Here is a 24,360-nt window from a genome sequence, read left to right as displayed (position 1 = left end):
CAGCGCGAAATTAAACAGGTGCTATTATACCAGCACTAATGCACTCGATCCCATTAGAACTCTGCAGTTAAGCGTGCTCGGGAGAGAATAGTTCTCGGATGGGTGACCTCTTGGGAAGTCCTCGTATCGCAACAATTTTTTTTTAGATGGATCGTTCGACGTTACGCGCGACTGGAACTATGGTCCGTTTGTTTATACACAAATGTGAGTCAAGAATCAGAGGCATTTTAATCGATATTAGAACGAGAAGGAGAGGTGCTGTGTGAACGCACAAGGAAACAAATGATGGGAGGGGGGCAGGGAAGAAGGAGTGTATGTATTTTCAGCACGAAATTAAACAGGTGCGGTCACACCAGCACAAATGCACCAGATCCCATCAGAACTCCGCAGTTAAGCGTGCTTTGGCGAAAGTAGTACAATGATGGGTTACCTCCTGGGAAGTTCTGGTGTTGCACCCATTTTCTTTTTTTCAAATGTGCTGTTCGACGTTACGCACGACTTTAATTATGGTCCGCAGATTTAATCGCAAATGTGAGTCACGGCGCCGTGGCATTTTACTTGATATTTGAACGAGAACGAGAGGTGCAGTGCGCACGCACAAGGAAACAAATGACGGGATGGGAAAGAAAGGAGAAGGAGTTTATGTATTTGCAGTGCGAAATTAAACATGTGCGATCATACCAGTACTAATGCACCGGATCCCATCAAAACTCCGCAGTTAAGTGTGCTTGGGCGAGAGCAGTACTCGGATGGGTGACATCCTGGGAAGTCCTTGTGTCGCACTAATTTTTTTCCAGACGGGTCGTTCGACGTTACGCGCGACTGGAACTAGGGTCCGCTGGTTTATACGCAAATGTGAGTCAAGAAGCAGGGGCATTTTAATCGATATTAAAACGAGAAGGAGAGATGCAGAGTGCACGCACAAGGAAACAATTGATGGGAGGGGGAGGAAGGAGAAGGAGTGCATGTATTTTCAGCACGAAATGAAACAGGTGCAATCATACCAGCACTAATGCAACGGATTCTATCAGAACACCGTAGGTAAGGGTGATTGGGCGAGAGTAGTTCTAGCATGGGTTACCTCCTGCGAAGTCTTTGTATTTTAGCCATTTTCTTGTGAAGTTCTCGTGTTGCACCCATTTTCTTTTTTCAGATGTGTCGTTCGACGTTACGCGCGACTTTAATTATGGTCCGCAGATTTATTCGCAAATGTGAGTCACGGCGCCGTGGCATTTTACTTGATATTTGAACGAGAACGAGAGGTGCAGTGCGCACGCACAAGGAAAGAAATGACGGGAGGGGGAAGAAAGGAGAAGGAGTTTATGTATTTGCAGTGCGAAATTAAACAGGTTCGATCATACCAGCACTAATGCACCAGATCCCATAAGAACTCTGCAGTTAAGTGTGCTTGGGCGAGAGTAGTACTCGTATGGGTGACCACTTGGGAAGCCCTCGAGTTGCACTAATTTTTTTTCGGAAGGGTTTTTCGACGTTACGCGCAAATGGAATTATAAACCGCTGGTTCATTTGCAAAGATGAGTCACGGTGCCGGGGCATATTACTTGATATTAGAACGAGAAAGAGATATGCATAGTGCACGCACAAGGAAACAAATGATGGGAGGGGGGGAGGGAAGAAAGAGTGTATGTATTTTCATCACGAAATTAAACAGGTGCGGTCACACCAGCACAAATGCACCGGATCCCATTAGAACTACACAGTTAAGTGTGCTTTGACGAAAGTAGTACATTGATGGGTTACCTCCTGGGAAGTTCTCGTGTTGCACCGATTTTCTTTTCTTCAGATGTGCCGTTCGACGTTACGTGCGACTTTAATTATGGTCCGCATATTTATTCGCAAATGTGAGTCACGGCGCTTTGGCATTTTACTTGATATTTGAACGAGAACGAGAGGTGCAGTGCGCACGCACAAGGAAACAAATGACGGGAGGGGGAAGAAAGGACAAGGAGTTTATGTATTTGCAGCGCGGAATTAAACGGGTGCGATCATACCAGCACTAATGCACCAGATCCCATCAGAACTCCCCAGTCAAGTGTGCTTGGCGAGATTAGTACTCGAATGGTTGACCTCCTGGGAAGTCCTCGTGTCGCACCAATTGTTTTTCAGACGGGTCGTTCGACGTTACGCGCGTCTGGAACTAGGGTCCGCTAGTTTATACGCAAATGTGAGTCAAGAAGCAGGGGCATTTTAATCGATATTAGAACGAGAATGAGAGGTGAAGTGTGAACGCACATGGAAACAAATGACGGGCGGGGGAAGAAAGGAGAAGGAGTGTATGTATTTGCAGCGTGAAATTAAACAGGTGCGATCATACCAGCACTAAAACTCCGGATCCCATCAGAACTCCGCAGTTAAGTGTGCTTGGGCGAGAGTAGTACTCGGATGGGTGACCACCTGGGAAACCATCGTGTTGCTCCTATTTTTTTTCGGATGGGTTGTTCGACGTTACGCACGAATGGAATTATAAACCGCTGGTTCATTTGCAAAGGTGAGTCACGGTGCCGGAGCATATTACTTGATATTATAACGAGAAAGAGAGATGCAGAGTGCACGAACAAGGAAACAAATGACGGAAGGGGCGATGGAAGGAGAAAGAGTTTATGTATTTGCAGCGCAAAATTAAACGGGTTCGATCATACCAGCACTAATGCATCGGATCCCATCAGAACTCCGCAGTTAATTGTGCTTGGGCGAGAGTAGTACTCGGATGGGTGACCTCCTGGGAAGTCCTCGTGTCGCACTAATTTTTTTTTCAGACGGGTCGTTCGACGTTAAGCGCGACTGGAACGAGGGTCCACTGGTTTATACGCAAATGTGAGTCAAGAAGCAGGGGCATTTTAATCGATATTAGAACGAGAAGGAGAGATGCAGAGTGCACGCACAAGGAAACAAATGACGGGAGGAGGGATGGAGGGAAAAAAAGTGTATGTATTTGCAGCGCAGAATGAAACATGAGTATTCATACCAGCACCAATGCAACGGATTCTATCAGAACTCCGCAAGTTAGGGGTGCTTGGGCGAGAGTAGCACTAGGATGGGTGACCTCCTGCGAAGTCCTTATATTTCACCCATTTTCTTAGGAAGTCCGCGTGTTGCACCCATTTTTTTGCAGATGATTCTTTCGACGATACGCGCGACTTGAATTATGGTCCTCAGGTTTATTCGCAAATGTGAGTCACGGCACCGTAGCATTTTAATTGATATTAGAACGAGCACGGGAGGTGCAGTGCGCACGCACAAGGAAACAAATGGCGGGAGAGGGAAGAAAGGAGAATGAGTTTATGTATTTGCAGCGCGAAATTAAACAGGTGCGATCATAACAGCACTAATACACCGGATCCCATCAGAACTCCGCCGTTAACTTTGCTTGGGCGAGATTAGTACTCGGATGGGTGACCTCCTCGGAAGTCCTCGTGTCGCACAAATTTATTTTCAGATGGGTCGTTCGACATTACGCGCGTCTGGAACTAGGGTCCGCTGGTTTATACGCAAATGTGAGTCAAGAAGCAGGGGCATTTTAATCGATATTAGAACGAGAATGAGAGGTGAAGTGTGAACGCACAAGGAAACAAATGACGGGAGGGGGAAGAAAGGAGAAGGAGTGTATGTATTTGCAGCGCCAAATTAAACAGGTGCGATCATACCAGCACTAAAGCTCCAGATCCCATCAGAACTCCGCAATTAAGTGTGCTTGGGCGATGGTAGTACTCGGATGGGTGACCACCTGGGAAGCCCTCGTGTTGCACCTATTTTTTTTCGGATGGGTTGTTCGACGTTACGCGCGAATGGAATTATAATCCGCTGGTTCATTTGCAAAGGTGAGTCACGGTGCCGGGGCATATTACTTGATATTAGAACGAGAAAGAGAGATTCAGAGTGCACGCACAAGGAAACAAATGATGGGAGGGGGATGGAAGGAGAAAGAGTGTATGTATTTACAGTGCAGAATGAAATATGAGGGATCATACCAGCACTAATGCAACGGATTCTATCAGAACTCCGCAGTTAAGGGTGTTTGGGCGAGAAAAGTACTCGGATGGGTGACCTCTTGCGAAGTCCTTATATTTCACCCATTTTCTTGGGAGGTCCTCGTGTTGCACCCATCTTTTTGCAGATGATTCTTTCGACGTTACGCGCGACTTGATTTATGGTCCGCAGGTTTATTCGCAAATTTGAGTCACGGCGCCGTGGCGTTTTACTTGATATTAGATCGAGTACGGGAGGTGCAGTGCGCACGCACAAGGAAACAAATGACGGGAGGGGGAAGAAAAGAGAAGGAGTGTATGTATTTGCAGCGCAAAATTAAACAAGTGGAATCATAGCAGCACTAATGCACTGGATCCCATCAGAACTCTGCAATTAAGTGTGCCTGGGCGAGAGTAGTACTCGGATGGGTGACCACTTGGGAAGTCCTCGTATCGCAACAATTTTTTTTCAGATGGGTCGTTCGACGTTACGCGCGACTGGAACTATGGTCCGCTGGTTTATACGCAAATGTGAGTAAAAAATCAGGGGCATTTTTATCGATATTAGAACGAGAAAGAGAGGTGTAGTGTGAACGCACAAGGAAACAAATGATGGGAGGGGGGGAGGGAAGAAGGAGTGTATGTATTTTCAGCACAAAATTAAACAGGTGCGGTCACACCAGCACAAATGCACCGGATCCCATCAGAACTCCGTAGTTAACTGTGCTTTGGCGAAAGTAGTACAATGATGGGTTACCTCCTGGGAAGTTCTCGTGTTGCACCCATTTTCTTTTTTTCAGATGTGCCATTCGACGTAACGCGCGACTTTAATTATGGTCCGCAGATTTATTCGCAAATGTGAGTCACGGCGCCGCACAAGGAAACAAATGACGGGAGGGGGAAGAAAGGAGAAGGAGTTTATGTATTTGCAGCGCGAAATTAAACTGGTGCGATCATACCAGCACTTATGAACCGGATCCCATCAGAACTCCGCAGATAAGTGTGCTTGGGCGAGAGTAGTACTCGGATGGGTGACCTCTTGGGAAGTCCTCGTGTCGCACTAATTTTTTTTTTCAGACGGGTTGTTCGACATTACGCGCGACTGGAACTAGGGTCCACTGGTTAATACGCAAATGTGAGTCAAGAAGCAGGGGCATTTTAATCGATATTAGAACGAGAATGAGAGATGCAGAGTTCACGCACAAGGAAACAAATGACGGGAGGAGGGATGGAGGGCAAAAAAGTGTATGTATTTGCAGCGCAGAATGAAACATGAGCAATCATACTAGCACCAATGCAACGGATTCTATCAGACTCTGCAAGTTAAGGGTGCTTGGGCGAGAGTAGCACTAGGATGGGTGACCTCATGCGAAGTCCTTATATTTCACCTATTTTCTTAGAAAGTCCTCGTGTTGCACCCATTTTTTTGCAGATGATTCTTTCGACGTTTCGCGCGACTTGAATTATGGTCCTCAGGTTTATTCGCAAATGTGAGTCACGGCACCGTAGCATTTTACTTGATATTAGAACGAGCACGGGAGGTGCAGTGCGCATGCACAAGGAAATAAATGATGGGAGGGGGAAGAAAGAAGAAGGAGTTTATGTATTTGCAGCGCGAAATTAAACGGGTGCGATCATACCAGCATTAATGCATCAGATTCTATCAGAACTCCGCAGTTAAGTGTGCTTGGGCGAGAGTAGTACTCGGATGGGTAACCTCTTGGGAAGTCCTCGTGTCGCACATATTTGTTTTCAGACGGGTCGTTCGACGTTACGCGCGATTGGAACTAGGGTCCGATTGTTTATTCGCAAATGTGAGTCAAGAAGCAGGGGCATTTTAATCGATATTAGAACGAGAAGAAGAGATGCAGAGTGCACGCACAAGGAAACAAATGACGGGAGGGGGGATGGAGGGAGAAAAAGTGTATGTATTTGTAGCGCATGATGAAACATGAGCAATCATACCAGCACCATTGCAACGGATTCTATCAGAACTCCGCAAGTTAAGGGTGCTTGGGCGAGAGTAGCACTAGGATGGGTGACCTCCATCGAAGTCCTTATATTTCACCCATTTTCTTAGGAAGTCCTCGTGTTGCACCCATTTTTTTGCAGATGATTCTTTCGACGATACGCGCGACTTGAATTATGGTCCTCAGGTTTATTCGCAAATGTGAGTCACGGCACCGTAGCATTTTACTTGATATTAGAACGAGCACGGGAGGTGCAGTGCGCGCGCACAAGGAAACAAATGACGGGAGGGGGAAGAAAGGAGAAGGAGTTTATGTATTTGCAGCGCGGAATTAAGCGGGTGCGATCATACCAGCACAAATGCACCGGATCCCATCAGAACTCCGCAGTTAAGTGTGCTTTGGCGAAAGTAGTACAATGATGGGTTGCCTCCTGGGAAGTTCTCGTGTTGCACCCATTTTTTTTTTTCAGATGTGCCGTTCGACGTTACGCGCGACTTTAATTATGGTCCGCAGATTTATTCACAAATTTGAGTCACGTGCCGTGGCATTTTACTTGATATTTAAACGAGAACGAGAGGTGCAGTGCGTACGCACAAGGAAACAAATGACGGGAGGGGGAAGAAAGGAGAAGGAGTTTATGTATTTGCAGCGCAAAATTAAACAGGTGCGATCATACCAGCACAAATGCAGCGGATCCCATCATAACTCCGCAGTTAAGTGTGCTTGGGCGAGAGTAGTACTCGGATTGGTGATCTCTTGGGAAGTCCTCGTGTCGCACTAATTTTTTTTTTCAGACGGGTCATTCGACGTTACGCGCGACTGGAACTAGGGTCCAATGGTTTATACGAAAATGTGAGTCAAGAAACATGGGCATTTTAATCGATATTAGAACGAGAAGGAGAGATGTAGAGTGCACGCACAAGGAAACAAATGACGGGAGGGGGGATGGAGGGAGAAAAAGTGTTTGTATTTGCAGCGCAGAATGAAACATGAGCAATCATACCAGCACCAATGTAACGGATTCTATCAGAACTCCGCAAGTTAAGGGTGCTTGGGCGAGAGTAGCACTAGGATGGGTGACCTCCTGCGAAGTCCTTATATTTCACCCATTTTTTTGCAGATGATTCTTTCGACGATACGCGGGACTTGAATTATGGTCCTCAGATTTATTCGCAAATGTGAGTCACAGCACCGTAGCATTTTACTTGATATTAGAACGAGCACGGTAGGTGCAGTGCGCACGCACAAGGAAACAAATGACAGGAGAGGGAAGAAAGGAGAAGGAGTTTATGTATTAGCAGCGCGAAATTAATCGGGTGCGATCATAACATCACTAATGCACCGGATCCCATCAGAACTCCGCAGTTAAGTGTGCTTGGGCGAGAATAGTTCTCGGATGGGTGACCTCTTGGGAAGTCCTCGTGTCGCACCAATTTTTTTTCAGACGGGTCGTTCGACGTTACGCTCGACTGGAACTTGGGTCCGCTGGTTTCTACACAATTTTGAGTCAAGAAGCATGGGCATTTTAATCGATATTAGAACGAGAAGGAGAGGTGCAGTGTGAACACACATGGAAACAATTGATGGGAGGGGGAGGGAAGGAGAAGGAGTGTATGTATTTTCAGCACGAAATGAAACAGGTGCGATCATACCAGCACTAATGCAACGGATTCTATCAAAACTCCGTAGGTAAGGGTGCTTGGGCGAGAGTCGTACTAGCATGGATTACCTCCTGCGAAGTCCTTATATTTCACCCATTTTCTTGTGAAGTCCTCGTGTTGTACCCATTTTTTTGCAGATGATTCTTTCGATATTACGCGCGACTTGAATTATGGTCCTCAGGTTTATTAGCAAATATGACTCACAGCGCTGTAGCATTTTACTTGATATTAGAACGAGAACGGGAGGTGCAGTGCGCACGCACAAGGAAACAAATGACGGGAGGGGGAAGAAAGGGGAATGACTTTATGTATTTGCAGTGCAAAATTAAACAGGTGCGATCATACCAGCACTAATGTACCGGATCCCATCAGAACTCCGCAGTGAAGTGTGCTTGGGCGAGATTAGTACTCGCATGGGTGACCTACTGGGAAGTCCTCGTGTCGCACCAATTTTTTTTCAGACGGGTCGTTCGACGTTACGCGCGACTGGAACTAGGGTCCGCTGGTTTATACACAAATGTGAGTTAAGAAGCAGGGGCATTTTAATCGATATTAGAACGATAAGGAGAGGTGCAGTGTGAACGCACAAGGAAACAATTGATGGGAGGGGGAGGGAAGGAGAAAAAGTGTTTGTATTTGCAGCGCAGAATGAAACAGGTGCGATCATGCCAGCACTAATGCAACGGATTCTATCAGAACTCCGTAGGTAAGGGTGTTTGGGCGAGAGTAGTAGTAGCCTGGGTTACCTCCTGCGATTTCACCCAGTTTCTTGTGAAGTCCTCGTGTTGCATCCATTTTTTTGTAGATGATTCTTTCGACGTTACGCGCTACTTGAATTATGGTCCTCAGGTTTATTCGCAAATGTGAGTCACGGCGCTGTAGCATTTTACTTGATATTAGAACGAGAACGGGAGGTGCAGCACGCACGCACAAGGAAACAAATGACGGGAGGGGGAAGAAAAGAGAAGGAGTGTATGTATTTGCTGCGCGAAACTAAACAAGTGCGATCATACCAGCACTAAAGCCCCGGATCCCATCAGAACTCCGCAGTTAAGTGTGCTTGGGTGAGATTAGTACTCGGATGGTTGACCTCCTGGGAAGTCCTCGTGTCGCACAAATTTTTTTTCAGACTGGTCGTTCGACGTTACGCGCGTCTAGAACTAGGGTCCGCTTGTTTATACGCAAATGTGAGTCAAGAAGCAAGGGCATTTTAATCGATATTAGAACGAGAATGAGAGGTGAAGTGTGAACGCACAAGGAAACAAATGACGGGAGGGGGAAGAAAGGAGGAGTGTATGTATTTGCAGCGCGAAATTAAAGAGGTGCGATCATAGCAGCACTAAAGCCCCGGATCCCATCAGAACTCCGCAGTTAAGTGTGCTTGGGCGAGAGTAGTACTCCGATGGGTGACCACCTGGGAAGCCCTCGTGTTGCACCTATTTTTTTTTGGATGGGTTGTTCGACGTTACGCGCGAATGGAATTATAAACTGCTGGTTCATTTGCAGAGGTGAGTCACGGTGCCGGAGCATATTACTTGATATTAGAATGAGAAAGAGGGATGCAGAGTGCACGCACAAGGAAACAAATGACGGGAGGGTGGATGGGAGGAGAAAGAGTGTATGTATTTTCAGTGCAGAATGAAACATGAGGGATCATACCAGCACTAATGCAACGGATTCTATCAGAACTCCGCCGTTAAGGGTGCTTGGGCGAGAAAAGTACTCGGATGGGTGACCTCCTGCGAAGTCCTTATATTTCACCGATTTTCTTGGGAGGTCCTCGTGTTGCACCTATCTTTTTGCAGATGATTCTTTCGACGTTACGCGCGACTTGATTTATGGTCCGCAGGTTTATTCGCAAATGTGAGTCACGGCGCCGTGGCATTTTACTTGATATTAGAACGAGTACGGGAGGTCCAGTGCGCACGCACAAGGAAACAAATGACGGGAGGAGGAAGAAAAGAGAAGGAGTGTATGTATTTGAAGCGCAAAATTAAACAAGTGGCATCATACCAGCACTAATGCACTGGATCCCATCAGAACTCTACAGTTAAGCGTGCTTGGCTGAGAGTAGTACTCGGATGGATGACCTCTTGGGAAGTCCTCGTATCGCAACAATTTTTTTTCAGATGGGTCGTTCGACGTTACGCGCGACTGAAACTATGGTCTGCTGGTTTATACGCAAATGTGAGTCAAGAATCAGCGGCATTTTAATCGATATTAGAACGAGAATGAGAGGTGCAGTGTGAACGCACAAGGAAACAAATGATGGGAGGGGGGTAGGAAAGAAGGAGTGTATCTATTTTCAGCACGAAATTATACAGGTGCGATCACACCAGCACAAATGCACCCGATCCCATCAGAACTCTGCAGTTAAGTGTGCTTTGGCGAAAGTAGTACAATGATGGGTTACCTCCTGGGAAGTTCTCGTGTTGCACCCATTTTCTTTTTTTCAGATGTGCCGTTCGACGTTACGCGCGACTTTAATTTTGGTCCACAGATTTATTCGCAAATTATGAGTCACGGGCCTGTGGCATTTTACATGATATTTGAACAACAACGAGAGGTGCAGTGTGCACGCACAAGGAAACAAATGACGGGAGGGGGAAGAAAAGAGAAGGAGTTTATGTATTTGCAGCGCGAAATTAAACAGGTGTGATCATACCAGCACTAATGCACCGGATCCCATCAGAACTCCGCAGTTAAGTGTGCTTGGGCGAGAGTAGTACTCGGATGGGTGACCTCTTGGGAAGTCCTCGTGCTGCAATTTTTTCTTCAGACGGGTCGTTCGACGTTACGTGCGACTAGAACTAAGGTCCACTTGTTTATACGCAAATGAGAGTCAAGAAGCAGGAGCATTTTAATCGATATTAGAACGAGAAGGAGAGATGCAGAGTGCACGCACAAGGAAACAAATGACGGGAGGGGGGATGGAGGGAGAAAAAGTGTATGTATTTGCAGCGCAGAATGAAACATGAGCAATCATACCAGCACGAATGCAACGGATTCTATCAGAAATCCGCAAGTTAAGGGTGCTTGGGCGAGAGTAGCACTAGGATGGTGACCTCCTGCAAAGTCCTTATATTTCACCCATTTTCTTAGGAAGTCCTCGTGTTGCACCCATTTTTTTTTGCAAATGATTCTTTTGACGATACGCACGACTTGAATTATGGTTCTCAGGTTTATTCGCAAATGTGAGTCACGGCACCGTAGCATTTTACTTGATATTAGAACGATCACGGGAGGTGCAGTGCGCACGCATAAGGAAACAAATGACAGGAGGGGGAAGAAAGGAGAAGGAGTTTATGTATTTGCAGTGCGGAATTAAACGGGTGCTATCATACCAGCACTAATGCACCGGATCCCATCAGAACTCCGCAGTAAAGTGTACTTGGGCGAGAGTAGTACTCGGATGGGTGACCTCTTAGGAAGTCCTCGTGTCGCACCAATTTTTTTCAGACGGGTCGTTCGACGTTACGCGCGACTGGAACTAGGGTCTGTTGGTTTATACGCAAATGTGAGTCAAGAAGCAAGGGCATTTTAATCGATATTAGAACGAGAAGGAGAGGTGCAGTGTGAACGCACAAGGAAACAATTGATGGGAGGGGGAAGGAAGGAGAAAAAGTGTATGTATTTACAGCGCAGAATGAAACAGGTGCGATCATACCAGCACTAATGCAACGGATTCAATCAGAACTCCGTAGGTAAGGGTGCCTGGGCGAGAGTAGTAATAGCATGGATTACCTGCTGCGAAGTCCTTATATTTCACCCATTTTCTTGTGAAGTCCTCGTGTTGCACCCATTTTTTTACTGATGATTCTTTCGACGTTACGCGCGACTTGAATTATGGTTCTCAGGTTTATTCGCAAATGTGAGTCACGGCGCTGTAACATTTTACTTGATATTAGAACGAGAAAGGGAGGTGCAGCGCGTACGCACAAGGAAACAAATGACGAGAGGGGGAAGAAAAGAGAAGGAATGTATATATTTGCACCGGGAAACTAAACAGGTTCGATCATACCAGCACTAAAGCCCCAGATCCCATCACAACTCCGCAGTTAAGTGTGCTTGGGCGAGATTAGTACTCGGATGGTTGACCTCCTGGGAAGTCCTCGTGTCACAATAAATTTTTTTTCAGACTGGTCGTTCGACGTTACGCGCGTCTGGAACTAGGGTCCGCTGTTTTAAATGTAAATGTGAGTCAAGAAGCAGGGGCATTTTAATCGATATTAGAACGAGAATGAGAGGTGAAGTGTGAACGCACAAGAAAACAAATGACGGGAGGGGGAAGAAAGGAGGAGTGTATGTATTTGCAGCGCGAAATTAAAGAGGTGCGATCATAGCAGCACTAAAGCCCCGGATCCCATCAGAACTCCGCAGTTAAGTGTGCTTGGCGAGAGTAGTACTCGGATGGGTGACCACCTGGGAAGCCCTCGTGTTGCACCTATTTTTTTTTGGATGGGTTGTTCGACGTTACGCGCGAATGGAATTATAAACCGCTGGTTCATTTGCAAAGGTGAGTCACGGTGCCGGGGCATATTACTTGATATTAGAACGAGAAAAAGAGATGCAGAGCGCACGCACAAGGAAACAAATGACAGGAGGGGGAAGAAAGGAGAAGGAGTTTATGTATTTACAGTGCAGAATAAAACATGAGGGATCATACCAGCACTAATGCAACGGATTCTATTAGAACTCTGCAGTTAAGGGTGCTTGGGCGAGAAAAGTACTCGGATGGGTGACATCCTGCGAAGTCCTTATATTTCACCCATTTTCTTGGGAGGTCCTCGTGTTGCACCCATCTTTTTGCAGATGATTCTCTCGACATTACGCGCGACTTGATTTATGGTCCGCAAGTTTATTCGCAAATGTGAGTCATGGCGCCGTGGCATTTTACTTGATATTAGAAGGAGTACGGGAGGTGTAGTGCGCACGCACAAGGAAACAAATGACGGGAGGAGGAAGAAAAGAGAAGGAGTGTATGCATTTGAAGCGCAAAATTAAACAATTGGCATCATACCAGCACTAATGCACTGGATCGCATCAGAACTCTGCAGTTAAGCGTGCTTGGGCGAGAGTAGTACTCAGATGGATGACCTCTTGGGAAGTCCTCGTATCGCAAAAATTTTTTTTCAGATGGGTCGTTCGACGTTACGCGCGATTGGAACTATGGTCCGCTGGTTTATACGCAAATGTGAGTCAAGAATCAGGGGCATTTTAATCGATATTAGAACGAGAATGAGAGGTGCAGTGTGAACGCACAAGGAAACAAATGACGGGAGGGGGAAGAAAGGAGGAGTGTATGTATTTGCAGCGCGAAATTAAAGAGGTGCGATCATAGCAGCACTAAAGCCCCGGATGGGTTGTTCGACGTTACGCGCGAATGGAATTATAAACTGCTGGTTCATTTGCAAAGGTGAGTCACGGTGCTGGGGCATATTACATGATATTAGAACGAGAAAGAGAGATGCAGAGTGCACGCACAAGGAAACAAATGACGGGAGGGGGAAGAAAGGAGAAGGAGTTTATGTATTTGCAGCGCAAAATTAAATAGGTGTGATCCTACCAGCACTAATGCACCGGATCCCATCAGAACTCTGCAGTTAAGTGTGCTTGGGCGAGAGTAGTACTCGGATGGGTGACCTCCTAGGAAGTCGTTGTGTCGCATTATTTTTTTTTTCAGACGGGTCGTTCGACGTTACGCGCGACTAGAACTAGGGTCCACTGGTTTATACGCAAATGTGAGTCAAGAAGCATGGGCATTTTAATCGATATTAGAACGAGAAGGAGAGATGCAGAGTGCACACACAAGGAAACAAATGACGGGAGGGGGGATGGAGGGAGAAAAAGTGTATGTATTTGCAGCGCAGAATGAAACATGAGCCATCATACCAGCACCAATGTAACGGATTCTATCAGAACTCCGCAAGTTAAGGGTGCTTGGGCGAGAGTAGCACTAGGATGGGTGACCTCCTGCAAAGTCCTTATATTTCACCCATTTTCTTAGGAAGTCCTCGTGTTGCACCCATTTTTTTGCAGATGATTCTTTCGACGATACGCGCGACTTGAATTATGATCCTCACGTTTATTCACAAATGTGAGTCACGGCACCTTAGCATTTTACTTGATATTAGAACGAGCACGGGAGGTGCAGTGCGCACGCACAAGGAAACAAATGACGGGAGGGGGAAGAAAAGAGAAGGAGTTTATGTATTTGCAGCTCAAAATTAAACAGGTGCGATCATACCAGCACTAATGCGCCGGATCCCATCAGAACTCCGCAGTTAAGTGTGCTTGGGCAAGAGTAGTACTCAGATTGGTGACCTCCTGGGAAGTCCTCGTGTCGCACCAATTTTTTTTCAGACGGGTCGTTCGATGTTACGCGCGGCTGGAACAAGGGTCCGCTGGTTTATACGCAAATGTGAGTCAAGAAGCAGGGGCATTTTAATCGATATTAGAACAGGAAGGAAAGGTGCAGTGTGAACGCACAAGGAAACAATTGATGGGAGGGGGAGGGAAGGAGAAGGAGTGTATGTATTTTCAGCACGAAATGAAACAGGTGCGATCATACCAGCACTAATACAACGGATTCTATCAGAACTCCGTAGGTAAGGGTGCTTGGGCGAGAGTAGCACTAGCATGGGTTACCTCCTGCGAAGTCCTTATATTTCACCCATTTTCTTGTGAAGTCCTCGTGTTGCACCCATTTTTTTGCAGATGATTCTTTCGACGTTACGCGCGACTTGAATTATGGTTCTCAGGTTTATTCGCAAATGTGGGTCACGGCACTGTACCATTTTACTTGATATTAGAACGAGAACGTGAGGTGCAGTGCGCACGCACAAGGAAACAAATGACGGGAGAGGGAAGAAAGGGGAATGAGTTTATGAATTTGCAGCGTGAAATTAAATAGGTGCGATCATACCAGTACTAATGCATTGGATCCCATCAGAACTCCGCAGTTAAGTGTGCTTGGGCGAGATTAGTAGTCAGATGGGTGACCTCCTAGGAAGTTCTCGTGTTGCACAAATTTCTTTTCAGAAGGGTCGTTCGACGTTACGCGCGTCTGAAACTAGGGTCCGCTGGTTTATACGCAAATGTGAGTCAAGAAGCAGGGGCATTTTAATCGATATTAGAACGAGAAGGAGAGATGAAGTGTGAACGCACAAGGAAACAAATGACGGAGGGGGAAGAAAGGAGAAGGAGTGTATGTATTTGCAGCGTGAAATTAAACAGGTGCGATCATACCAGCACTAAAGCCCCGGATCCCATCAGAACTCCGCAGTTAGGTGTGCTTGGGCGAGAGTATTACTCGGATGGGTGACCTCTTGGGAAGTCCTCGTGTCGCAGTAATTTTTTTTTCAGACGGGTCGTTCGACGTTACGAGCGACTGGAACTAGGGTCCACTAGTTTATACGCAAATGTGAGTCAAGAAGCAGGGGCATTTTAATCGATATTAGAACGAGAAGGAGAGATGTAGAGTGCACGCACAAGGAAACAAATGACGGGAGGGGGGATGGAGGGAGAAAAAGTGTATGTATTTGCAGCGCATAATGAAACATGAGCAATCATACCAGCACCAATGCAACGGATTCTATCAGAACTCCGCAAGTTAAGGGTGCTTGGGCGAGAGTAGCTCTAGGATGGGTGACCTCCTGCGAAGTCCTTATATTTCACCCATTTTCTTAGGAAGTCCTCGTGTTGCACCTATTTTTTTGCAGATGATTCTTTCGACGATAAACGCGACTTGAATTATGGTCCTCAGGTTTATTCGCAAATGTGAGTCACGGCACCGTAGCATTTTACTTGATATTAGAACGAGCACGGGAGGTGCAGTGCGCACGCACAAGGAAACAAATGACGGGAGGGGGAAGAAAGGAGAAGGAGTTTATGTATTTGCAGCGCGGAATTAAACGGGTGCGATCATACCAGCACAAATGCAACGGATCGCATCAGAACTCCGCAGTTAAGTGTGCTTTGGCGAAAGTAGTACAATGATGGGTTACCTCCTGGGAAGTTCTCGTGTTGCACCCATTTTCTTTTTTTCAGATGTGCCGTTCAACGTTACGCGCGACTTGAATTATGGTCCGCAGATTTATTCGCAAATATGAGTCACGGCGCCGTGGCATTGTACTTGATATTTGAACGAGAACGAGACGTGCAGTGCGCACGCACTTGGAAACAAATGACGGGAGGGGGAAGAAAGGAGAAGGAATTTATGTATTTGCAGCGCGAAATTAAACAGGTGCGATTATACCAGCACTAATGCACCGGATCCCATCAGAACTCCGCAGTTAATTGTGCTTGGGCGAGAGTAGTACTCGGATGGGTGACCTCCTGGAAAGTCCTCGTGTCGCACTAATTTTTTTTTCAGATGGGTCGTTCGACGTTATGCGCGACTGGAACTAGGGTCCACTGGTTTATACGCAAATGTGAGTCAAGAAGTAGGGGCATTTTAATCGATATTAAAACGAGAAGGAGAGATGCAGAGTGCACGCACAAGGAAACAAATGACGAGAGGGGGGATGGAGGGAGAAAAAGTGTATGTATTTGCAGCGCAGAATGAAACATGAGCAATCATACCAGCACAAATGCAACGGATTCTGTCAGAACTCCGCAAGTTAAGGGTGCTTGGGCAAGAGTAGCACTAGGATGGGTGACCTCCTGCGCAGTCCTTATATTTCACAAATTTTCTTAGGAAGTCCTTGTGTTGCACCCATTTTTTTGCAGATGATTCTTTCGACGATACGCGCGACTTGAATTATGGTCCTCAGGTTTATTCGCAAATGTGAGTCACGGCACCGTAGTATTTTACTTTATATTAGAAGGAGCATGGGAGGTGCAGTGCGCACGCACAAGGAAAAAATGACGGGAGGGGGAAGAAAGGGGAATGAGTTTATGTATTTGCAGCGCAAAATTAAACAGGTGCGATCATACCAGCACAAATGCACCGGATCCCATCAGAACTCCGCAGTTAAGTGTGCTTTGGTGAAAGTAGTACAATGATGGGTTACCTCGTGGGAAGTTCTCGTGTTGCACCCATTTTTTTTTTTTCAGATGTGTCGTTCGATGTTACGCGCGACTTTAATTATGGTTCGCAGATTTATTTGCAAATGTTAGTCACGGCGCCGTGGCATTGTACTTGATATTTGAACGAGAACGAGAGGTGCAGTGCGCACGCACTTGGAAACAAATGACGGGAGGGGGAAGAAAGGAGAAGGAATTTATGTATTTGTAGCGCGAAATTAAACAGGTGCGATCATACCAGCACTAATGCACCGGATCCCATCAGAACTCCGCAGTTAAGTGTGCTTGGGCGAGAGTAGTACTCGGATGGGTGACCTCCTCGGAAGTCCTCGTGTCGCACTAATTTTTTTTTCAGACGGGTCGTTCGACGTTACGCGCGACTGGAACTAGGGTCCACTGGTTTATACGCAAATGTGAGTCAAGAAGCAGGGGCATTTTAATCGATATTAGAACGAGATGGAGAGATGCAGAGTGCACGCACAAGGAAACAAATGACGGGAGGGGGGATGGAGGGAGAAAAAGTGTATGTATTTGCAGCGTAGAATGAAATATGAGCAATCATACCAGCACCAATACAACGGATTCTGTCAGAACTCCGCAAGTTAAGGGTGCTTGGGCGAGAGTAGCACTAGGATGGGTGACCTCCTGCGAAGTCCTTATATTTCACCAATTTTCTTAGTAAGTCCTCGTGTTGCACCCATTTTTCTGCAGATGATTCTTTCGACGATACGCGCGACTTGAATTATGGTCATCAGGTTTATTCGCAAATGTGAGTCACGGCACCGTAGCATTTTACTTGATATTAGAACGAGAACGGGAGGTGCAGCGCGCACGCACAAGGAAACAAATGACGGGAGGGGGAAGAAAGGAGAAGGAGTTTATGTATTTGCAGCGTGGAATTAGATGGGTGTGATCATACCAGCATTAATGCACCGGATCCCATCAGAACTCCGCAGTGAAGTGTGCTTGGGCGAGTGTAGTACTCGGATGTGTGACCTCTTGGGAAGTCCTTGTATCGCAATAATTTTTTTTCAAAGGGGTCGTTCGACGTTACGCGCGACTGGAACTATGGTCCACTCGTTTATACGCAAATGTGAGTCAAGAATCAGGGGCATTTTAATCGATATTAGAACGAAAAGGAGAGGTGAAGTGTGAACGCACAAGGAAACAAATGATGGGAGGGGTATAGGGAAGAAGGAGTGTTTGTATTTTCAGCACGAAATAAACAGGTGCGGTCACACCAGCACAAATGCACCGGATCCCATCAGAACTCCGCAGTTAAGTGTGCTTTGGCGAAAGTAGTACAATGATGGGTTACCTCCTGGGAAGTTCTCGTGTTGCACCCATCTTCTTTTTTTCAGATGTGCCGTTCGACGTTACGCGCGACTTTAATTATGGTCCGCAGATTTATTCGTAAATGTGAGTCACGGCGCCGTGGCATTTTACTTGATATTTGAACGAGAACGTGAGGTGCAGTGCGCACGCACGAGGAAACAAATGACGGGAGGGGGAAGAAAGGAGAAGGAGTTTATGTATTTGCAGCGCGAAATTAGACAGGTCCGATCAAACTAGCACTAATGCACCGGATCTCATTAGAACTCCGCAGTTAAGTGTGCTTGGGCGAGAGTAATACTCGGATGGGTGACCTCCTGGGAAGTTCTTGTGTCGCTCTAATTTTTTTTTTCAGACCTGTCGTTCGACGTAAGGTGCGACTGCAACTAGGGTCCACTGGTTTATACGCAAATGTGAGTCAAGAAGCAGGGGCATTTTAATCGATATTAGAACGAGAAAGAGAGATGCAGAGTGCACGCACAAGGAAACAAATGACGGGAGGGGGAGGGAAGGAGAAAGAGTGTATGTATTTTCAGCACGAAATGAAACAGGTGCGATCATACTAGCACTAATGCATCGGATTCTATCAGAACTCCATAGGTAAGGGTGTTTGGGCGAGAGTAGTACTAGCATGGGTTACCTCCTGCGAAGTCCTTATATTTCACCCATTTTTTTGCAAATGATTCTTTCGACGTTACGCGCGACTTGAATTATGGTCATCAGGTTTATTCGCAAATGTGAGTCACGGTGCCGTGACATTTTACTTGATATTAGAACGAGAACGGGAGGTGCAGTGTGCACGCACAAGGAAACAAATGACGGGAGGGGGAAGAAAAGAGAAGGAATTTATGTATTTGCAGCACAAAATTAAACGGGTGCGATCATACCAGCACTAATGCACCGGATCCCATCAGAACTCCGCAGTTAAGTGTGCTTGGGCGAGAGTAGTACTCGGATGGGTGACCTCCTGGGAAGTCTTCGTGTCGCACCAATTTTTTTTCAGACGGGTCGTTCGACGTTACTCGCGACTGGAACTAGGGTCCGCTGGTTTATACGCAAATGTGAGTCAAGAGGCAGCGGCATTTTAATCGATATTAGAAACGAGAAGAAGAGGTGCAGTGTGAACGCACAAGGAAACAATTGATGGGAGGGGGAGGGAAGGAGAAAGAGTGTATGTATTTTCAGCACGAAATGAAACAGGTGCGATCATACCAGTACTAATGCAACGAATTCTATCAGAACTCCGTAGGTAAAGGTGCTTTGGCGAGAGTAGTACTAGCATGGGTTACCTCCTGCGAAGTCCTTATATTTCACCCATTTTCTTGTGAAGTCCTCGTGTTGCACCCATTTTTTTGCAAATGATTCTTTCGACGTTACGTGCGACTTGAATTATGGTCCTCAGGTTTATTCGCAAATGTGAGTCACGGTGCCGGGACATTTTACTTGATATTAGAACGAGAACGGGAGGTGCAGTGCGCACGCACAAGGAAACAAATGACGGGAGCGGGAAGAAAGGAGAAGGAATTTATGTATTTGCAGCGCGGAATTAAATGGGTGCGATCATACCAGCACTAATGCATCGGATCCCATCAGAACTCCGTAGTTAAGTGTGCTTGGGCGAGAGTAGTACTCGGATGGGTGACCTCCTGGGAAGTCCTCGTGTCGCACCAAATTTTTTTCAGACGGGTCGTTGGACGTTACCCGCGACTGGAACTAGGGTCCGCTGGTGTATACGCAAATGTGAGTCAAGAAGCAGGGTCATTTTAATCAAATTAGAACGAGAAGAAGAGGTGCAGTGTGAACGCACAAGGAAACAATTGATGGGAGGGGGAGGGAAGGAGAAGGAGTGTATGTATTTTCAGCACGAAATGAAACAGGTGCGATCATACCAGCACTAATGCAACGGATTCTATCAGAACTCTGTAGGTAAGGGTGCTTTGGCGAGAGTAGTACTAGCATGGGTTACCTCTTGCGAAGTCCTTAAATTTCACCCATTTTCTTGTGAAGTCCTCGTGTTGCACCGATTTTTTTGCAAATGATTCTTTCGATGTTACGCGCGACTTGAATTATGGTCCTCAGGTTTATTCGCAAATGTTAGTCACGGTGCCGTGACATTTTACTTGATATTAGAACGAGAACGGGAGGTGCAGTGCGCACGCACAAGGAAACAAATGACGGGAGGGGGAAGAAAGGGGAATGAGTTTATGTATTTGCAGAGCGAAATTAAACATGTGCGATCATACCAGCACTAATGCACCGGATCCTATCAGAACTCCGCAGTTATGTGTGCTTGGGCGAGATTAGTACTCGGATGGGCGACCTCCTAGGAAGTACTCGTGTCGCACCAATTTTTTTTTCAGACGGGTCGTTCGACGTTACGCACTTCTGGAACTAGGGTCCGCTGGTTTATACGCAAATGTGAGTCAAGAAGCAGGGGCATTTTAATCGATATTAGAACGAGAATGAGAGGTGAAGTGTGAACGCACAAGGAAACAAATGACGGGAGGGGGACGAAAGGGGAATGAGTTTATGTATTTGCAGCGGGAAATTAAACAGGTGCAATCATTCTAGCAGTAATGCACCGGATCCCATCAGAACTCCGTAGTTAAGTGTGCTTGGGCGAGATTAGTACTCAGATGGGTGACCTCTTCAGAAGTCCTCGTGTCGCACCAATTTTTTTTCAGACGGGTCGTTCGACGTTACGTGCGACTGGAAATAGGGTCCGCTGGTTTATACGCAAATGTGAGTCAAGAAGCAGGGGCATTTTAATCGATATTAGAACGAGAAGGAGAGGTGCAGTGTGAACGCACAAGGAAACAATTGATGGGAGGGGGAGGGAAGGAGAAGGAGTGTATGTATTTTCAGCACGAAATGAAACAGGTACGATCATACCAGCACTAATGCAACGGATTCTATCAGAACTCCGTAGGTAAGGCTGCTTGGGCGAGAGTAGTACTAGCATGGGTTACCTACTGCGAAGTCCTTATATTTCACCCATTTTCTTGTGAAGTCCTCGTGTTGCACCCATTTTTTTGCAGATGATTCTTTCGACGTTACGCGCGACTTAAATTATGGTCCTCAAGTTTATTCACAAATGTGAGTCACGGCGCCGTGACATTTTACTTGATATTAGAACGAGAACGGGAGGTGCAGCGCGCAAGCACAAGGAAACAAATGACGAGAGGGGGAAGAAAAGAGAAGGAGTGTATGTATTTTCAGCGAGAAACTAAACAGGTGCGATCATACCAGCACTAAAGCCCCAGATCCCATCAGAACTCCGCAAGTTAAGGGTGCTTGGGTGAGAGTAGCACCAGGATGGGTGACCTCCTGCGAAGTCCTTATATTTCACCCATTTTCTTAGGAAGTCCTCGTGTTGCACGTATTTTTTTGCAGATGATTCTTTCGACGATACGCGCGACTTGAATTATGGTCCTCAGGTTTATTCGCAAATGTGAGTCACGGCACCGTAGTATTTTACTTGATATTAGAACAAGCACGGGAGGTGCAGTGCGCACGCACAAGGAAACAAATGACGGGAGGGGGAAGAAAGGAGGAGTTTATGTATTTGCAGCTCAAAATTAAACAGGTGCGATCATACCAGCACTAATGCGCCGGATCCCATCAGAACTCCGCAGTTAAGTGTGCTTGGGCAAGAGTAGTACTCAGATTGGTGACCTCCTGGGAAGTCCTCGTGTCGCACCAATTTTTTTTCAGACGGGTCGTTCGATGTTACGCGCGGCTGGAACAAGGGTCCGCTGGTTTATACGCAAATGTGAGTCAAGAAGCAGGGGCATTTTAATCGATATTAGAACGAGAAGGAGAGGTGCAGTGTGAACGCACAAGGAAACAATTGATGGGAGGGAGAGGGAAGGAGAAGGAGTGTATGTATTTTCAGCACGAAATGAAACAAGTGCGATCATACCAGCACTAATGCAACAGATTCTATCAGAACTCCGTAGGTAAGGGTGCTTAGGCGAGAGTAGTACTAGCATGGGTTACCTCCTGCGAAGTCCTTATATTTCACCCATTTTCTTGTGAAGTCCTCGTTTTGCACCCATTTTCATTTTTTCAGTTGTGCCGTTCGAAGTTACGCGCGACATTAATTATGGTCCGCAGATTTATTCGCAAATGTGAGTCACGGCGCCGTGGCATTTTACTTGATATTTGAACGAGGACGAGAGGTGCAGTGCACACGTACAAGGAAACAAATAACGGGAGGGGGAAGAAAGGAGAAGGAGTTTATGTATTTGCAACTCGGAATTAAACGGGTGGGATCATACCAGCACTAATGCACCAGATCCCATCAGAACTCCGCAGTTAAGTGCGCTTGGGCGAGAGTAGTACTCGGATGGGTGACCTCCTGGTAAGTTCTCGTGTCGCACTAATTTTTTTTCAGACGGGTCGTTCGACATTACGCGTGACTGGAACTAGGGTCCGTTGGTTTATGCGCAAATGTGAGTCAAGAAGCAAGGGCATTTTAATCGATATTAGAACGAGCAGGAGAGGTTCGATCATACCAGCACTAATGCACCGGATCCCATTAGAACTCTGCAGTTAAGTTTGCTTGGGCGAGAGTAGTACTTGGATGGGTGACCACTTGGGAAGCCCTCTGTTGCACCTATTTTTTTTCGGATGGGTTTTTCGACGTTACGTGCGAATGGAATTATACACCGCTGGTTCATTTGCAAAGGTGAGTCACGGTGCCGGGGCATATTACTTGATATTAGAACGAGAAAGAGAGATCCAGAGTGCACGCACAAGGAAACAAATGATGAGAGGGGGGGAGGGAAGAAGGAGTGTATGTTTTTTCAGCACGAAATTAAACAGGTGCGATCATACCAGCACTAATGCATCGGATCCCATAAGAACTCCGCAGTTAAGTGTACTTGCGCGAGAGTAGTACTCGGATGGGTGACCTCCTGAGAAGTACTTGTGTCGCACTAATTTTTTTTTCAGATGGGTCGTTCGACGTTATGCGCGACTGCAACTAGGGTCCACTGGTTTATACGCAAATATGAGTCAAGAAGCAGGGGCATTTTAATCGATATTAGAACGAGAAGGAGAGATGCAGAGTGCACGCACAAGGAAACAAATGACGGGAGAGGGAGGGAAGGAGAAAGAGTGTATGTATTTTCAGCACGAAATGAAACAGGTGCGATCATACCAGCACTAATGCATCGGATTCTATCAGAACTCCGTAGGTAATGGTGCTTGGGCGAGAGTAGTACTAGCATGGGATACCTCCTGCGAAGTTCTTATATTTCACCCTTTTTCTTGTGAAGTCCTCGTGTTGCACCCATTTTTTTGCAGATGATTCTTTCGACATTATGCGCGACTTGAATTATGGTCCTCAAGTTTATTCGCAAATGTGAGTCACGGCGCCGTAGTATTTTACTTGATATTAGAACGAGCACGGGAGGTGCAGTGCGCACGCACAAGGGAAGAAATGACGGGATGGGGAAGAAAGGAGAAGGAGTTTATGTATTTGCAGTGCAAAATTAAACGGGTGCGATCATACCAGCACTAATGCACTGGATCCCATCAGAACTCTGCAGTTAAGTGTGCTTGGGCGAGAGTAGTACTCGGATGGGTGACCTCCTGGGAAGCCCTCGTGTTGCACCTATTTTTTTTCGGATGGGTTGTTCGACGTTACGCGCGACTGGAACTATGGTCCGCTGGTTTATACGCAAATGTGAGTCAAGAATCAGGGGCATTTTAATCGATATTAGAACGAGAAGGAGAGGTGCAGTGTGAACGAACAAGGAAACAAATGATTGGAGGAGAGAGGGAAGAAGGAGTGTATGTATTTTCAGCACGAAATTAAACAGGTGCGGTCACACCAGCACAAATGCACCGGATCCCATCAGAACTCCGCAGTTAAGTGTGCTTTGGCGAAAGTAGTACAATGATGGGTTACCTCATGGGAAGTTCTCGTGTTGCACCCATTTTCTTTTTTTCAGATGTGCCGTTCGACGTTACGCGCGACTTTAATTATGGTCCGCAGATTTATTCGAAAATGTGAGTCATGGCGCCATGGCATTTTACTTGATATTTGAACGAGAACGAGAGGTGCAGTGCGCACGCACAAGGAAACAAATGACGGGAGGGGGAAGAAAGGGGAATGAGTTTATGTATTTGCAGCGCGAAATTAAACAGGTGCGATCATACCAGCACTAATGCACCGGATCCCATCAGAACTCCGCAGTGAAGTGTGCTTGGGCGAGATTAGTACTCGGATGGGTGACCTCCTGGGAAGTCCTCGTGTCGCACCAATTTTCTTTCAGACGGGTCGTTTGACATTACGCGCGTTTGGAACTAGGGTCCGCTGGTTTATACGCAAATGTGAGTCAAGAAGTAAGGGCATTTTAATCGATATTAGAACGA

At 46.5% G+C, this 24,360-nt stretch overlaps 9 non-coding genes and 39 pseudogenes across 9 annotated transcripts; all 48 read left to right on the top strand.

Moving 5' to 3' along the window:
- Positions 1–16: 16 nt before the first annotated feature.
- On the top strand, positions 17–135 carry LOC148257351 (5S ribosomal RNA; annotated as a pseudogene).
- Positions 136–339: 204 nt separating this feature from the next.
- LOC148257350 (5S ribosomal RNA) lies at positions 340–458 on the top strand (annotated as a pseudogene).
- A 209-nt stretch (positions 459–667) lies between these two features.
- Positions 668–786, top strand: LOC148257349 (5S ribosomal RNA; annotated as a pseudogene).
- Positions 787–1,347: 561 nt separating this feature from the next.
- LOC148257348 (5S ribosomal RNA) lies at positions 1,348–1,466 on the top strand (annotated as a pseudogene).
- A 204-nt stretch (positions 1,467–1,670) lies between these two features.
- Positions 1,671–1,789, top strand: LOC148257347 (5S ribosomal RNA; annotated as a pseudogene).
- A 209-nt stretch (positions 1,790–1,998) lies between these two features.
- On the top strand, positions 1,999–2,116 carry LOC148257346 (5S ribosomal RNA; annotated as a pseudogene).
- Positions 2,117–2,321: 205 nt separating this feature from the next.
- LOC148257345 (5S ribosomal RNA) lies at positions 2,322–2,440 on the top strand. The gene has a single exon (XR_015819719.1). It is a non-coding gene; the product is annotated as a 5S ribosomal RNA (ribosomal RNA).
- Positions 2,441–2,646: 206 nt separating this feature from the next.
- On the top strand, positions 2,647–2,765 carry LOC148257344 (5S ribosomal RNA; annotated as a pseudogene).
- A 562-nt stretch (positions 2,766–3,327) lies between these two features.
- Positions 3,328–3,446, top strand: LOC148257343 (5S ribosomal RNA; annotated as a pseudogene).
- Positions 3,447–3,651: 205 nt separating this feature from the next.
- On the top strand, positions 3,652–3,770 carry LOC148257342 (5S ribosomal RNA; annotated as a pseudogene).
- Positions 3,771–4,652: 882 nt separating this feature from the next.
- LOC148257341 (5S ribosomal RNA) lies at positions 4,653–4,771 on the top strand (annotated as a pseudogene).
- A 160-nt stretch (positions 4,772–4,931) lies between these two features.
- On the top strand, positions 4,932–5,050 carry LOC148257340 (5S ribosomal RNA). Its single transcript, XR_015820385.1, has one exon. It is a non-coding gene; the product is annotated as a 5S ribosomal RNA (ribosomal RNA).
- A 562-nt stretch (positions 5,051–5,612) lies between these two features.
- Positions 5,613–5,731, top strand: LOC148257339 (5S ribosomal RNA; annotated as a pseudogene).
- Positions 5,732–6,292: 561 nt separating this feature from the next.
- On the top strand, positions 6,293–6,411 carry LOC148257338 (5S ribosomal RNA; annotated as a pseudogene).
- Positions 6,412–6,618: 207 nt separating this feature from the next.
- On the top strand, positions 6,619–6,737 carry LOC148257337 (5S ribosomal RNA; annotated as a pseudogene).
- A 533-nt stretch (positions 6,738–7,270) lies between these two features.
- On the top strand, positions 7,271–7,389 carry LOC148257336 (5S ribosomal RNA; annotated as a pseudogene).
- Positions 7,390–7,948: 559 nt separating this feature from the next.
- LOC148257335 (5S ribosomal RNA) lies at positions 7,949–8,067 on the top strand (annotated as a pseudogene).
- Positions 8,068–8,616: 549 nt separating this feature from the next.
- Positions 8,617–8,735, top strand: LOC148257334 (5S ribosomal RNA; annotated as a pseudogene).
- A 202-nt stretch (positions 8,736–8,937) lies between these two features.
- LOC148257333 (5S ribosomal RNA) lies at positions 8,938–9,056 on the top strand. Its single transcript, XR_015820088.1, has one exon. It is a non-coding gene; the product is annotated as a 5S ribosomal RNA (ribosomal RNA).
- A 561-nt stretch (positions 9,057–9,617) lies between these two features.
- On the top strand, positions 9,618–9,735 carry LOC148257332 (5S ribosomal RNA; annotated as a pseudogene).
- A 204-nt stretch (positions 9,736–9,939) lies between these two features.
- Positions 9,940–10,058, top strand: LOC148257331 (5S ribosomal RNA; annotated as a pseudogene).
- A 210-nt stretch (positions 10,059–10,268) lies between these two features.
- Positions 10,269–10,387, top strand: LOC148257330 (5S ribosomal RNA). The gene has a single exon (XR_015820380.1). It is a non-coding gene; the product is annotated as a 5S ribosomal RNA (ribosomal RNA).
- Positions 10,388–10,947: 560 nt separating this feature from the next.
- Positions 10,948–11,066, top strand: LOC148257329 (5S ribosomal RNA; annotated as a pseudogene).
- Positions 11,067–11,946: 880 nt separating this feature from the next.
- On the top strand, positions 11,947–12,064 carry LOC148257328 (5S ribosomal RNA; annotated as a pseudogene).
- Positions 12,065–12,623: 559 nt separating this feature from the next.
- Positions 12,624–12,742, top strand: LOC148257327 (5S ribosomal RNA; annotated as a pseudogene).
- A 427-nt stretch (positions 12,743–13,169) lies between these two features.
- On the top strand, positions 13,170–13,288 carry LOC148257326 (5S ribosomal RNA; annotated as a pseudogene).
- A 562-nt stretch (positions 13,289–13,850) lies between these two features.
- On the top strand, positions 13,851–13,969 carry LOC148257325 (5S ribosomal RNA; annotated as a pseudogene).
- A 559-nt stretch (positions 13,970–14,528) lies between these two features.
- On the top strand, positions 14,529–14,647 carry LOC148257324 (5S ribosomal RNA; annotated as a pseudogene).
- Positions 14,648–14,851: 204 nt separating this feature from the next.
- Positions 14,852–14,970, top strand: LOC148257323 (5S ribosomal RNA; annotated as a pseudogene).
- Positions 14,971–15,532: 562 nt separating this feature from the next.
- Positions 15,533–15,651, top strand: LOC148257322 (5S ribosomal RNA; annotated as a pseudogene).
- A 209-nt stretch (positions 15,652–15,860) lies between these two features.
- On the top strand, positions 15,861–15,979 carry LOC148257321 (5S ribosomal RNA; annotated as a pseudogene).
- A 561-nt stretch (positions 15,980–16,540) lies between these two features.
- On the top strand, positions 16,541–16,659 carry LOC148257320 (5S ribosomal RNA; annotated as a pseudogene).
- Positions 16,660–16,868: 209 nt separating this feature from the next.
- Positions 16,869–16,987, top strand: LOC148257319 (5S ribosomal RNA). The gene has a single exon (XR_015819859.1). It is a non-coding gene; the product is annotated as a 5S ribosomal RNA (ribosomal RNA).
- A 562-nt stretch (positions 16,988–17,549) lies between these two features.
- LOC148257318 (5S ribosomal RNA) lies at positions 17,550–17,668 on the top strand (annotated as a pseudogene).
- Positions 17,669–17,871: 203 nt separating this feature from the next.
- On the top strand, positions 17,872–17,990 carry LOC148257317 (5S ribosomal RNA; annotated as a pseudogene).
- Positions 17,991–18,199: 209 nt separating this feature from the next.
- LOC148257316 (5S ribosomal RNA) lies at positions 18,200–18,318 on the top strand (annotated as a pseudogene).
- Positions 18,319–18,849: 531 nt separating this feature from the next.
- LOC148257315 (5S ribosomal RNA) lies at positions 18,850–18,968 on the top strand. The gene has a single exon (XR_015821029.1). It is a non-coding gene; the product is annotated as a 5S ribosomal RNA (ribosomal RNA).
- A 560-nt stretch (positions 18,969–19,528) lies between these two features.
- On the top strand, positions 19,529–19,647 carry LOC148257314 (5S ribosomal RNA). The gene has a single exon (XR_015819598.1). It is a non-coding gene; the product is annotated as a 5S ribosomal RNA (ribosomal RNA).
- A 558-nt stretch (positions 19,648–20,205) lies between these two features.
- LOC148257313 (5S ribosomal RNA) lies at positions 20,206–20,324 on the top strand (annotated as a pseudogene).
- Positions 20,325–20,530: 206 nt separating this feature from the next.
- LOC148257312 (5S ribosomal RNA) lies at positions 20,531–20,649 on the top strand (annotated as a pseudogene).
- Positions 20,650–21,208: 559 nt separating this feature from the next.
- Positions 21,209–21,328, top strand: LOC148257311 (5S ribosomal RNA; annotated as a pseudogene).
- A 232-nt stretch (positions 21,329–21,560) lies between these two features.
- Positions 21,561–21,679, top strand: LOC148257310 (5S ribosomal RNA; annotated as a pseudogene).
- Positions 21,680–22,242: 563 nt separating this feature from the next.
- On the top strand, positions 22,243–22,361 carry LOC148257309 (5S ribosomal RNA; annotated as a pseudogene).
- A 118-nt stretch (positions 22,362–22,479) lies between these two features.
- LOC148257308 (5S ribosomal RNA) lies at positions 22,480–22,597 on the top strand (annotated as a pseudogene).
- Positions 22,598–22,801: 204 nt separating this feature from the next.
- Positions 22,802–22,920, top strand: LOC148257307 (5S ribosomal RNA; annotated as a pseudogene).
- Positions 22,921–23,480: 560 nt separating this feature from the next.
- On the top strand, positions 23,481–23,599 carry LOC148257306 (5S ribosomal RNA). The gene has a single exon (XR_015820095.1). It is a non-coding gene; the product is annotated as a 5S ribosomal RNA (ribosomal RNA).
- A 203-nt stretch (positions 23,600–23,802) lies between these two features.
- On the top strand, positions 23,803–23,921 carry LOC148257305 (5S ribosomal RNA; annotated as a pseudogene).
- Positions 23,922–24,130: 209 nt separating this feature from the next.
- Positions 24,131–24,249, top strand: LOC148257304 (5S ribosomal RNA). The gene has a single exon (XR_015821002.1). It is a non-coding gene; the product is annotated as a 5S ribosomal RNA (ribosomal RNA).
- The last annotated feature ends 111 nt before the right edge of the window (positions 24,250–24,360 follow it).

This window comes from Carica papaya, chromosome 5 (assembly GCF_054855325.1).
Source record: "Carica papaya isolate Zhongbai chromosome 5, ASM5485532v1, whole genome shotgun sequence".
Classification (NCBI taxonomy): domain Eukaryota; kingdom Viridiplantae; phylum Streptophyta; class Magnoliopsida; order Brassicales; family Caricaceae; genus Carica; species Carica papaya.
The sequence above is the reverse complement of the archived record's forward strand: the minus strand, read 5'-3'. Positions and strand labels throughout refer to the sequence as shown.